Genomic DNA, 11,760 nt, shown 5'->3' on the forward strand with positions numbered 1-11,760 from the left:
GAAATAGAACATTTGAACAGACCCATAACCAGTCAGGAAATCGAATTAGTAATCAAAACTCTGCCAAAAAACAAGAGTCCAGGGCCAGATGGCTTTCCAGGGGGAATTCTCCCAAACATTTAAGGAAGAGTTAGCACCTATTCTCTTGAAAGTGTTCCAAAACATAGAAATGGAAGGAAAACTTGCAAACTCTTTCTATGAAGCCAGCATTACCTTGATTCCAAAACCAGACAGAGACCCCACTAAAAAGGAGAACTATAGACCACTTTTCCTGAGGAACATGGATGCAAAAATTCTCAACAAGATATTAGCCAACCGGATGCAACAATACATGAAAAGTATTACTCACCACGACCAAGCGGGATTTATACCTGGGATGCGGGACTGGCTCAATATCCGCAAAACAATTAACGTGATTCATCACATCAAGAAAAGAAACGGCAAGAACCATAGGACCCTCTCAATAGACGCAGAGAAAGCATTTGACAAAACACAGCATCCTTTCTTGATAAAAACCCTCGAGAAAGTAGGGAAGGAAGGAGCATACCTCGAGATCCTAAAAGCCATATATGAACAACCCGACGCTAATATCATCCTCAGTGGGGAAAAATGGGAGAGTTTCCCCCTAAGGTCAGGAACAAGACAGGGATGTCCACTCTCGCCACTGTTGCTCAACATAGCATTGGAAGTCTTAGCCTCTGCAATCAGACAACACAAAGAAATAAAAGGCATCCACATCGGCCAGGAGGAGGTCAAACATTCCCTCTTCGCAGATGACACGATACTCTATATGGAAAACCCAAAGATGCCACCACAAAAAGGCTCTAATGGATTCATGAATTCGGCAAAGTTGCAGGATATAAAATCAATGCGCAGAAATCGGTTGCATTCCTATACACCAACAATGAAGCAACAGAAAGAGAAATCAAGGAATCGATCCCATTTACAGTTGCACAAAAAGCCACAAAATACGTAGGAATAAATCTAACCAAAGAGGTGGAAAACGTATGCACTGGAAACTATAGAAAGCTTATGAAAGAAATGGAAGAAGACACAAAAAAATGGAAAAAGAGTTCATGCTCCTGGATAGGAAGAACAAATATTGTTAAAAGGTCGATACTACCCAAAGCAATCTACATGTTCAATGCAATCCCTATCAAAGTAACACCAGCATTCTTCACAGAGCTAGAACATATAATCCTAAAATGTGTATGGAACCAGAAAAGGGCCCGAAGAGCCAAAGCAATCTTGAGAAAGAAAACCAAAGCAGGGGGCATCACAATCCCAGACTTCAACCTATACTACAAAGCTGTAATCATCAAGACAGTATGGTACTGGCACCAGAACAGACACTCAGATCAATGGAACAGAATACAGAACCCAGACATGGACCCACCAACGTATGGCCAACTGATCTTTCACAGAGCAGGAAAGAATATCCAACGGCGTAAAGACAGTCTCTCCAGCAAGCGGTGCTGGGAAAACTGGACAGCGACATGCAGAAGAATGAACCTGGACCACTTGCTTACGCCATACACAAAAATAAACTCAAAATGGATGGAAGACCTCAATGCAAGACAGGAAGCCATCAAAATCCTCGAGTTGAAAGCAGGCAAAAACCTCTTTGATCCTGGCCGCAGCAACTTCTTCTTCAACACGTCTCCGGAGGCAAGGGAAACAAAAGCAAAAATGAACTACTGGGACCTCATCAGACTAAAAGGCTTCTGCACAGCGAAGGAAACAATCAGCAAAACGAAAAGGCAACTGACAGAAGGGGAGAAGGTATTTGCAAATGACATATCAGATAAAGGGTTAGTATCCAAAATCTACCAAGAACGTCTCAAACTCAACACCCAAACAACAAATAATCCCGTGAAGAAATGGGCAAAAGACATGAGTAGACACTTCTCCAAAGAAGACATCCAGATGGCCAACCGACACATGAAAAAATGCTCCACATCACTCATCATCAGGGAACTACAAATCAAAACCACACCGAGCTACCACCTTACGCCTGTCAGAATGGCTCACATTAACAACTCAGGCAACAACAGATGTTGGCGAGGATGTGGAGAAGGAGGATCTCTTTTGCATTGTTGGTGGCACTGCAAGCTGGTGCAGCCACTCTGGAAAACGGTATGGAGTTTCCTCAAAACACGAAAAATAGAACTACCCAACGACCCAGCAATTGCACTACTAGGCATTTATCCACGAGATACAGGTGTGCTGTTTCGAAGGGACACATGCACCCCATGTCTATAGCAGCACTATCAACAATAGCCAAAGTATGCAAAGGAGCCCAAATGTCCATCGATGGATGAAAGGATACAGAAGATGTGGTATCTAGATACAACGGAGTATTTCTTGGCAATCAAAAAGAATGAAATCTTGCCATTTGCACCTACGTGGATGGAACTGGAGGGTATTATGCTACGTGAAATTAGTCAGTCAGAGAAAGACAAAAATCATATGACTTCACTCGTATGAGGACTGTAAGAGACAAAACAGATGAACATAAGGGAAGGGAAACAAACATAATATAAAAACAGGGAGGGGGACAAAACAGAAGAGACTCACCAATATGGAGAACAAACTGAGGGTTGCTGGAGGGGTAGTGGGAGGGGGGATGGGCTAAATGGGCAGGGGCACTAAGGAATCTACTCCTGAAATCATTGTTTCACTCTATGCTAACTAATTTGCATGTAAATGCTAAAAAATAAAAAATTAAACTAAAAAAGTAAAAATAAAAAAATAAAATAAAGTATTTGTTACTGTGGGGAATTACATTATTTGCTCATGTTAAACCAACTTTGCATTTCTCAGATTAACTGAATATAGTTGTCATTTCATTCGTTTTTTTTTTCATTATTTTATTTTATTTTTTTATGTTTATTTCTGAGAGAGAGAGAGCCTGAGCGTGAGCAGGGGAGGGGCAGAGAGAGAGGGAAACGCGGAATCTGAAGCAGGCTCCAGGCTCTGAGCTGTCAGCACAGAGCCCGACGCAGAACTCAAACTCACGAACTTCGATATCATGACCTGAGCAGAAGTGGTCACCCAAGTGAGCCACCCAGGTGCCCCTATTTTATTTTCTTTGGGGGAGAGAGAGAGAGAGAGAGCGCAAGCACACAACAAGAGTGGGGGAGGGGGGCAGAGGGAGAGAGAGAGATTCTTAAGCAAGCTCCGGGCTCGATGTGGAGCCAGACGCAGGGCTCAATCCCATAACCCTGGACTCCTGACCTGAGCAGAAATCAAGAGTCGCATGCTTAACCCATTGAGACACCCAGGCGCCCCTGGGGGCCTACATTTTCATTTGGCACTGGGCCCCACAAATTCTGTCACTGCAAAGTCCCCACCAGGCCACCTCCCCCCTCCCCTCAATCCCACCCGCACACTAGTCTCCCTCAGAATGAAATGCAAACTCTTCTCTGGGCGCACAGACCCCGCCAAGCTGGTCCTCGAATCTTTGCTGCCCTCCCGACCTCGTCCACAGGGCTCCAGTCACAGTCCCCACCTTTCAGTCGCAGGGTCCTCCCACTGGCTGCTCCTTGGCCTGGAATGTGGCTGCCTGCTCAGAGGGGCCCTCCTGGCCCTCCAGCTACAGCGGCTGTCCCCTGCCTGGGTCTTCTGCTCCCCAGCACTCACAGCGGAAGCTAGCCGGTTCCTTGTTTACCTGTTCATGGTCTGTCTCCCCCACCCACACCCTGGCGCTCAGAATGTCAACAGGAGAGCAGGGTCATCTTAAGCCTATAAGCCTCAGTCACAGGTCACTGGTCTCGGTGGCGCCCCACCCCCAACCTCCTAGGACAAAGCCTGGCCCAGAGCAGCGCTCCCTAAACAACTGTTGCGTGAAGACACACCTTGCCTGAGAAGTGATGACAGACTCTGAGTGCCAAGTACCATCTAGTGTGGGGCGGCAGGCCCGGCCAGTGCGAGCCCAACCTGGCAGGGTGTTCTCCCCTGATCCCAGGCCCAGAGAACCCGCCCCGCCCCCGCACCCCGCACTCCCCACCTGGATCCTCAGTGCCCCTGAGATCAGCACAGGGGGTCGGGCAGTGCCAGCCCCTCCCACCAGGCTCCCCCCTCCCCCAGGGGGACAATGTACAAAGGGCCACTTGAGCACGCAGCTTCAGCTCCATCTCTAGCCCACAGGCCTGAGGTGGGGGAGGGGAGGGGAGGGTGTGCCCCAGCCTTCTCCTGTCCTCAAGGAGCCTGCTCTAGCACAGGGCCAGGAGGGTGACAGATTCAAGCTGTAGTGGGGAGAGGCTTTGTCCCAGGAGCTGGCCTTGAGGCGTGGGGGGGATGCCCTTGCACAGTGAGGGGATGAGACACATCAAAGAACAGGGTTGGCATGCCGGGTCAGAGGGTGGTCCCCGTGGACCCAGGCAGCAGGAGTGGAGTGGCGCTCCCCCATGTGGACAGGGCACAGTTGCGAGGTGCAGCCCTGCACTCAAGAGGCTAAAGTGCCTGTAGGGTTAAGGGAGAGAGAGGAGCAGACCCGGCGGGGTCTGGGCCAAGCTGCAGGGCAGAGGCCTGGGCACAGAGTCGGCTCCCATTCTGCCTGGGACCCTCTGCCGCAAGACCGGCCACAAAGAACTCGCTCAAATAGTGCTTCCTGAAACCTGAGCTGATAACCCGAGATGTGACCATCCACCCAGTCTCCCAGGCCAGGAGCCCGGCAGTCATCCTGAATCTGGCTTCTCGCTGACCTCATGCTCCCCATCGCCAGGCATGTCTCTTCCATGCCCAGGTACTTGTCGTCCCACCCGGCCCCCTGTGCCACTGTCCCACGCTGCCTGCGCCACCATCCACGCTCACCTGGACAACAGCAGCAGCCTTGCCAGGGAAGGGGCTCCTGGCTTGAGTCCCACGAGCCAAGCGAAAGCCACATCTGATGCTGCCCCTCTCAGCTTCGAACACCTAATCCCAGGATAAAGTCCAAATCCTCTAGGAGGCTCCAAGTTTCTGTGTAATCTTTCACTCCCTGCCCAGGGAGGCTCAGCTGAACTGCACTTCCCCCAGGCTGAGGAAGGACTGAGCTGCCTCACCCCACACTGGGCGGTGCTGCCCAACTCTCCTGGGGCCCCAGCACAGAGCCTGATGCAAAGGAGGCGCTGACCTTGGCCTCTTGAATGAATAAACGACACCCCCCCTCCGCCCCCAAATCCACACACCTGCACCTGCAGTCAGTACTGCTGGGCTCTCAGAACTGTTCTGGGGTTCAAAAATGTCTAGTCCTGCCTGGGCAAGGCACACCCCGATGAGGTGGCTCATGTACAGGAACTCGACGGGTCCCCCACAATGGGAGGGAAGTGGTGGAGAGCGGAGACACGGGGAAGGACTCCAGCCTTCCAAGCGCTCTGAGCAGGATGGCTGATGGTCTGGAGGAGACCAGGCAAGGAAGGAGGGGAAACAGGAAGGGATCTCGGTTCCCACCTGGGTGCTCAGTGCCTGGCACCATGCCCGGCTGCTGCTGCCTCAAAGGATGGGCTGGAACCCTGGCTCCAATGCCACCCGCCCCAACTCTGGAATCCTGCTCTCGTGGAGGCAGAAAAGCGGGGGCTGGTAGCGCCGCCTCAAGGGATCTGGGGAAGTGACCAGGCTGCTCCTGGCCCAGATCCCACTGCTCCAGCTCTCTGGGAGCCCGAGCAAGGTCATCCACCTCCTTCAGGAGAGGTGGCCTGGAGCACGTGCCCCTGGGGAGCCTCCGTGGAGCTGGAACAATGAGCCCTTTCTCCTTTCCCTTCCCAATCCACTTCTGCCCACCCCTGACTTCGAGGGGCCGTGGCACCCTCGGCTCAGGACCTGACCGTCTCCACCGGGGGACATTCAAGAAGCCCTCACCAAATGGCACAGGGCACCATGCAGGGCTGTAGGCACCGGGCCCCTGCTCCCTCCTATGGAGCCGCCAGTCTGTTCTTGCTCCTCTGATTAGTTAGTCTTTTCCCTCTGCTAGATCCCGAGAGCATTCCGGAAGAGGGCCGCAAGTGCCCAAATGTCCCACTGAGTGTGAGAAAGAAGAGAAAGGAACAGCAGTGACCAGACCATCACCACAAGGGGACAGAGTCATTCAGGAGTCAGGTGGCCAGGGTCCAGGCCTTAGCCGTGCCACTAGCTTGCCGGGAGAGCCTGAGCACCAGGTGAAGTACTCCATCTTGTCTCACCGTCACGTGACCATTTCACAGAGGGGGAAACTGAGGTTTGGAGAGGGGACGGGACTCGCCCGAGGTCAGGCAGCAGCCAGCTGTGGGGAGGTCCTGGCTCAGCAGAGACCACGTGCGTGCCACTGCAGCTCACCAATGCTCAAGGCCTCCCCGTTCCTGCCGGACCTCAGTTTCCCCCACTGACCACCGGGGGCACAGACTGGGTCTTCCAGCTTCCGGCCGACGTGAGTGTTCCAGGTTCTAGAAGGCCCACATTCTAGGTCTGCTGCTCCGTCTTCCTCCTCTAAGTTCCGTGATCCCGCTTCTCTGGTCTGGATCACGGGGTTCTACTTTCCAGGTGCTGTGTTCCGGTGCCTGGTCCCCAAGTTCGCCTCTAGAAAGGTCTGCAGCCCAGGCAGGTTCTCCAGCCAACAGGCTTCATTTTCATTCCCTGTATTCTTTCCCAGCCCCCAGCAGTCGGGGCCCAAGGGTCACCACCTGGAGCTCCGGTTCCGTCGGCCCTCGGGGCTGCTTTAGGGCATGAAAATGGTTGGGGAGGCCTGTCCCAGGCCCCAGGTCACTGGGCTGAAGGGGATACTGGAGATCATCCTCACAGCTGGGCAGGAACACCCTTCCCCGTGTCTCCAGGACCACGTTTCTGACCACCCCCAGCCCTGCCGGCCTCTGCCCCCACCAGTCCGCACTGCGACAGCCTCCAAGATAGCACTTCCCGAGGACAGAGACCTTGGGTCATGTTTCTTTGGGGTCAGAGCCTAGTACTTCCTTAGTGGGTGTCTGTTAAACACTTGCAGAATGAATCAACCAGGTGTGCCCAGAGTCCCGGCAGGATTACACACTGTCACAGCCTCAAAGACCAGAGTTCACATATGACAGAGATGCTCACGCTGTGTGTGCGTGCAGGTGATGTGCACAAAACACGTGCTCAAAAACACAGACACGTCACACCCTCAAGTCAGCAGATCTGTGCCCCTGGCACGTAGCCTGGGCCCTGGCACTTGGCTGAATAACAGCTGACCGAATGAATGGGTGCTCTGTACTAGGTACATGGGGGAGACGGAGATCGAATCCTCACCCAGGATCAAGGCTCAGCTGTGATTCCAAAGACCATTTCCACGAGGTCGAACTTGACTACATTGTAGGAGGACCCCCTGGAAAGGCACTTTGGGGCCGGAGTCGGTAAGGAAGGCAGTCAACAGTGCTACGCACCCACATGGGCACCAAGATGGAGGTGAAGCAAATAGCCCTAGGGCCACCTCTGGCTGGGAGGGGCAGAGGTCAGCCTGGGGTGGGGTGGGGTGGCTTTCCAGGTGGAGGTGGGAAGGCGAGGGCCCTGAGGCCTAACCCCCACCCCCCCGCGTACCTTCTTGCTGGAATGAGCTATCGATGTACATTTCCTGCCAGCTTTAGGACAGCAAGCATTTTCTCTAAGGAGCTTTGTCCTCCACATGGGAAGACTGAGTGCAGACCTGAGCCCTGGGGACTTTGCTCTCCTAGGCTTCTTCCCATCCCCCCCAGACCTGACCTGGATCCTGCAGACAAATGCTCCAGCTGGGGACCGGAGTGGGGCAGGGGTACGGCCACATAGCCCTGGGCTCTCCTCTTACAAGCCACAAAGGGACTACCAACCACTCCCCAGGGTGCTCTAGGTCAGTCCCAAGGACCTCGGGCCTTCAACGTTCCCTCTGTGAAATGGGCATGTTTGGCTAGCTATCTGGCCTCAAGGCTCCCCAGCCTGGTCTCCTCTCTGGGCTGCAGGGACAGTCGCCTGAACTGGGCTGCACCTTACAGCTGCTTTCCCTGTCCACTCCACTGGCATCTCAGACCAGGCCCTCAAGGTTTTCAGCATCCTGTGGAGCAGCCAGATGGAAATCCTGGCAGGGCAGATCAGCCTGGCCCTTGGGGTGGGAGTCAGGCAGGGCTTCCTGGAGGGGTCTTAAAGGATGAGCCAGCACCTTCCAGGAGAGGAGGGGAAGGCCACTGCAGACAGAGGGATAGCATCTGCAAAGGCCCAGCGGCGGGGCGGGGCGGGGGTGAGGGAGGTGTGTGTGGGGGAAGCCAGCACCTGGATTTCTAGTCTGGGTGGGGTGCTGGTGCATTTTGCCCTCCCCACATGCCAGTGCCTGGAGGCAGACCACAGAGTCTGTTACATCCCCCACTGGTGGCTACAGGACCACTGCCCCTACTCAGGTATGGCCCCGAACTTCCGTGACACCAATAACACGCCAGGCCCCACAGCAGTCCTGGACACCCCTGAGAGGGGTTTGCCTGGGGACCCTTTGGGGCCAGGCTCTGTGGTTGATTGGCTCTGACAGAGGTCATCCCGCACAGACAGAATCCCCCTGACCCATTCCCCTGGACCTCTCGGCCATGGTGGAGGAGCCTCACACCCTCTGCTCTAGTCCTTATGGCAGGTATGACCTTGGACCCGTCACCCACACCCTGTGGGCCTTGGCTCAAAGACTGAAGACTGATCTGGGCTGTTCCAAGGTCCAGATGGGACCAGAGCTGGCTCTGCCTGAACTGACCACAGGGGTCCCCAAACACCTACTATGTGCCAGAGCCCCCAACACTGCCTCTTTGTTTCTCTCTCCCGCCAGCACGGAGGCGGGATCTCTTCCCACCACCGCCCCTTACAGACACAGAAGGCCCCTGGATGCAGGTTTTCTGACGCTGGGATGTGGGCATAGGTGAAAACGTAGAGCCAAACCTCCAAGCCACAGCTGGAACCAACTGAGATAAGGTGTTACTGCTTCATAAATTGTAGAGTACGGACTCATTGATTTTTTTTCGCACAACAGGCAAGGCTCCGTTCTGCAGGACCCCCTCCCAGCTGTGTGACCCTACAAAGTCACCTGTCTACGGCTCAGTTTCCATTGAACGAAATAAGGATTACATCAGCACCCCCCCCCCAGGGCTCCTGAGATACTGAAATGAAATCAAGCAAGAAAGCACCAGCCCCACTCCCATCCGAGCCATAAATGAGTTCGGACCATTAATATTCACGGTCCTCAGAGATGGCCCGGAAGGCACCTTCTCCATCTTTTGCCTAAACCGGCCAATCTGCACTGCTTCCGAAAGTGGCTCTCACCTGTCACAGGACCCATCACCATTCATTAAGCAGTTAAGAAACAGTCATCAACTGCCTTTTGCATGTTAGGCAAGGTGCCGGCCCCCAGAGAGTGCCTGTGCGCCCAGCCTAGAAGCCCCACCTGTCATGGGCAGCCCTCCCTTGTTCCACCTTCCCCGGCCACCATCGCTCACCCACCACGATTCCCCCAGGCTGTGTGCCAGGCCCGGGCTAGCAAGAGCGGGGCCGCGATCGACCAGTCCAGAGTATTACACAAGCTCTGTGGGGTCTGTGGCCAGCTGGGACCTGTTTCCAGAAGGAAACAGCGGCAGCAGGTGCCTGGATAAAGGCAAATTGGGGCGTGGGGGGTCAGTGTGGTGTGGTGTGTGCAGAGCTGGGTTAGGGTAGCAGGGGGCAGAGGCTGAGAACACAAGTGGGGGCAGGGTCATAGGGATCTAGGTTAAGGGCAAGGGAGTCTCTTAAAGCAGCCTGAACACCACTGGGCCGGGCAGTGATTCTGGGAGTCCACAGGCCTCTGTATCCCCAGGACAACATTTTAAAATCTGGGTTTCCAGCCCCCTCTCCTGCAGTGGGATTCTGACTCAGCAGGGTGTGGCAGGGCCTGGGAAATCTGTATTTTCCCCAAGCCGCCCAGGTGAGGCTACACGGGGCTTCCAGAGGCAGAGCCCCAGGACTATGGGGAAGAAGGGAGTGGCAATCAGGGCCACAAGGAGGGTGGCCTGGAGGCCAGGACACCAGTGACATGGTTGTCTCGGGCATCCAGGCTTCAGAGACCGTTCCCTTTTGAGTGACTGAGGGGCCTATCTGAGGGGCCCCTTCAGGCTCTGGGGGTCCTACAGGCTGGATACAATCCCAGCCCCGCCACTTCCCGGCCCCCAGGCACCCTCAAACTGCCAAATGGGGAGAATAATAGTACCTGCTTCAAGGGAAGTTAGCAGGCATAGCTGGGATGATGCAGACAAAGTGCTTGGCCCAGCGCCCAGCACATAGTAAGTGCTCGATATAGCAGCAAATTATCATGACTCAGAGGTCGAGGTGGGGTAGAACAGCCTGGGAAGTCATCCATTATGGGTCTCGGTCAACCAGAATCCTGGAGACTGCCTCTGGCCACCCTCCCTCGCTCAGACCCCCATCTGGGCTGCTGCTTCTGGGAAGTTCCCAGCCTGCTAGGAGAGGGCAACTGGAGGGCAGACCCTGGCCTCCTGCCTTGGCCCTCACCCTGCCCCTCCCAGGGGATTCCTCCTTCAGCAGGAGCCAAAGTCTAGAGCCAAACCGGCTCTAAATTCAGAAAGCAACGGAGTAATTAGGGTGTGTGAATGATTATTTCCAACTTTATTTTTCTAGATAAAACGAAAATAAGTGGGCCAACAGGGGAATTTCCACTTGGGGCGGTGCAAGAAAAAGTATTTGGGGACCCCGTTAACTTCCTGGGTTACAGGCAGGGCTGTGGGCCCATGTCAGTCCCACTCTAGACCACAGGAGGGTGGTCCACTACCCTTCTACCATGCCTGCTTTCGGCCCCGCCCGAAGCCTCACTTCCCCTTCCCTCAGGCAGGTGTGGCTAAGCAGGGTCCCTGTGACCATCCCTCCATGGTGTGAGGCTGTCCTCTGAAGGGTCTGTCTCCTCCCACAGGGATGAAAAGGGAGGAGGAATGGGTAAAAGAACAGGGATGCTCCCTGGGGCTGAAAGTCATTCACTCACTCATTCATTTTCATTCATTCATTCATTCATTCATTTGAGCTCCTATAGGATAGGGAACTCACGGCCAAGTGGAACACGCCACAGCAAACACACTGAAGAAAGAGAAGTGGTGCTCTGCCCAGCCCACAGCAAGGAGCCTCCTTGCACAACGAACGGATGCTCAAGCCGAGAGGCAAAGGATGGGTGATCGTTAACAAGACAGAGCCTCCATTCCCCCATCTACAAAAGGGATTATCATGGTACCTCTATCACAGGTTGCTGTACAGATGCAATGTTAGCTACTAATATTTTTATGGGCAGGCAGGGTGCACACGAGAGGGGCTGTAAGGCCAGAGAAACAGCAGAAGGGAAGAAGGGTCTGTGGGATTTGGGGTGGAGGAGGCTTTTGAAGGGTGACAGAGTTTCAGGGCACATAGGAAGAGGTGGGTGGAACAGACATTCAGGCAGAGGGAACAGCATAAGCAAGGGAATAGAATCTGATGTTTGAGACCCGTCTGGACCATTTCTCAGAGCTCTGTCAGGTTAATGCTTGGGATCCAGCTAGGTCCTTCTGTGCAGACAGCCCAAACCAGGCCAAGGTCAAGAGGATCCAGAGCAGAAGTGACGCAGGGTCAGAGGTGCAGAAGTTCCCAGGAAGGGAGGACACCAGTCCTCCTTCCCCTCTGCCCTCCATTTCACCACGGGTTACTTGTTCAGAGTGGTCTCTTGTCCTGGCCTCAGCCTGTCTGATGCCTCCCTCTCTCAGCTACAGTATGGCCTGGCAGCTCTCCAAGTCTTTGGAGCCTTCTCTCCTTATTCAACCATCATTT

The sequence above is a fragment of the Panthera leo genome, chromosome D3, assembly GCF_018350215.1.
Source record: "Panthera leo isolate Ple1 chromosome D3, P.leo_Ple1_pat1.1, whole genome shotgun sequence".
Lineage (NCBI taxonomy): Eukaryota > Metazoa > Chordata > Mammalia > Carnivora > Felidae > Panthera > Panthera leo.